The 2,123-nt window shown below is 35.3% G+C and overlaps 1 pseudogene; it reads right to left on the reverse strand.

Moving 5' to 3' along the window:
• Positions 1–959: 959 nt before the first annotated feature.
• Positions 960–1,850, reverse strand: LOC109561096 (nicotinamide phosphoribosyltransferase-like; annotated as a pseudogene).
• Between the last annotated feature and the right edge of the window lie 273 nt (positions 1,851–2,123).

A 2,123-nucleotide genomic window follows, 5' to 3' on the forward strand; every position in this document is an offset into this window, starting at 1 on the left:
ATATAAGTTAAATATAAACATGAAGCAGTTGTGATAATTTTATGCAAGTCTATTTTATAGTCTTCAGTTATATACAGAAATTTTTCAGCTCTGTTACTTGTAAAAAGATCAATACTGGATTGAATTACTATTTATTGGCAAAGGCCAAAAAGCTTACTTTAGCATTAATCTTTTACATGATTAAATGTAGAATTTCCTAATTTGAGATCACCTAAACATTGAAGGGAAAATGAAAGGGCAATATATCCATAAACTAATGAATAATTTCACTGCAGTGTATCACAAAATACAAAGAAACCACACAGATCCGTACATGTGTATGTGTATCTGTATTCATACACATATATTTCCAGACTTAAAGCCTACTTAGATGCTGTTTCTAATTCCACATCGAGCTTTGCATTTTTTCTTACTCCACCAAATGAATAGCTTTTTGTTGTCATCTCATTCTTGAAGACAATATGGAGAAAATCTTGACCTCATTCTTCAGGACAGCCTTTACTTTTTTAAAAAATGCAACAAAATGCCCTGCTGGTGTCCTTTGCAAAGATAATTTGGGTCATTTGTTGGAATCAGCAACTGGATCCTTAGAGACATTAATCCCAAGCCCAAGTAATTAAAAATGACTATACTTGAAGGAAAAATTCAAGTATTTTACTTTGCTATTTTCTGTAGCAAAGCTTCCACCAAAACCAAAGAAAGCATTTTCAATACTCCATTTTTTTTTCTGATTTTTTATTTCACCTTCCTTTATTTCACCTTCCACAGTCTCTTTTAAGCTACTATATCTCTACCATCCCATTGGTCCTGATGTGGGAAAGATTGAGGGCAGGAGGAGAAGTGGGTGGCAGAGGATGAGATGGTTGGATGGCATCATTGACTCACCGGGAGATAGTGAGGGAACGGGAAGCCTGGCATGCTGTAGTTAGTTCACGGGGTTGCAAAGAGCTGGACATGACTTAGTGACTGGACAACAACAAAACAACGGATTGACTAATTCTAAGATGAGGTTGGAAGCAACCTATGGCTCTTTGAGTTCTCAGTAGTGGAACTTCCTACCTAAAATATCCTAGTCTTTAGTACCAGGGTCAAGAAAATTTCAAGAACTAGTTATGATTGTTAATGGTGCTGCTGCACACTTTGGTACAATTAAATGTCTTAGATTCTTAACTACTATTTTCTTTCACATGTTATAAATGTTATAGGTATTGCAGACCACAGATCTAGGTACTGCTAAAAACTCTATTTCTCTATGTTCAAAAGCATCCTTTTATGATCTTCACCTCAAGCTGTTATGGTACTGTGTTCTACCACTAGAACAGAATAGCCTGGAACAGGATCTTTTGTTCCATAATATTTTTAATTAAAGCAGTTCCTACTACTCCGTCTATACCTTTGACATTAACAAAGTGAGCAGAAGCTCCAGTGCTAGCAGTCCTTTAAAAAGAGACTCACAATATTTTAAAGTTTAAAAATACAATAAAATTAAAAGTAAATAAATAAATAAAAAATAAAAAGAGACTCCTTTGTAGCCAAAGTCACATAACTTGTATACCATACCTTCTAGATTATTAGAAGTTTGCAATAAATATTTGGCCCATTTTTTTTTTCTGCTCTCTAGCATTTGTAGCCACTGTAATTAGATTTCAGGACTGAACAAGACTCGTTTCAATCTAGTTCTTTAGCCAGTAACACTCTGAATCTGTGTTTTCTCCTATAAAGAGAACATTTCCTCTGAGAATGACAGAGTCTGCAGGAACAGTTTTTACCTCTGTTGGAAGACGTCCATCATATTTCTCAAGAATGTAGTTCCATCCCTTTTCGTTAAAGACATCATCTGGAAAGTTCATCTCTCTTTTACTCTGCAATGTCTATTCTACTGTTCATCCTATCTAGTGAATTTTTTATTTAAGACCTTAATTTTCATCTTTATAAATTTGTTTTATAAATCAAACTCTGGGCAATAGTGAAGGACAGGGAAGCTTGGTGTGCTGCAGCCCATGGGATCACAAAGAGTGGGACACAACTGAGTCACTGAACGACAACAACAAAGTTTGATTTGGGTCTCTTTTATATTTCCCTTGCTTCTGCTTAGCACACCCAGTCTTTCTTCCAGTGTGCTA

The sequence above is a fragment of the Bos indicus genome, chromosome 7 (assembly GCF_029378745.1).
Source record: "Bos indicus isolate NIAB-ARS_2022 breed Sahiwal x Tharparkar chromosome 7, NIAB-ARS_B.indTharparkar_mat_pri_1.0, whole genome shotgun sequence".
Classification (NCBI taxonomy): domain Eukaryota; kingdom Metazoa; phylum Chordata; class Mammalia; order Artiodactyla; family Bovidae; genus Bos; species Bos indicus.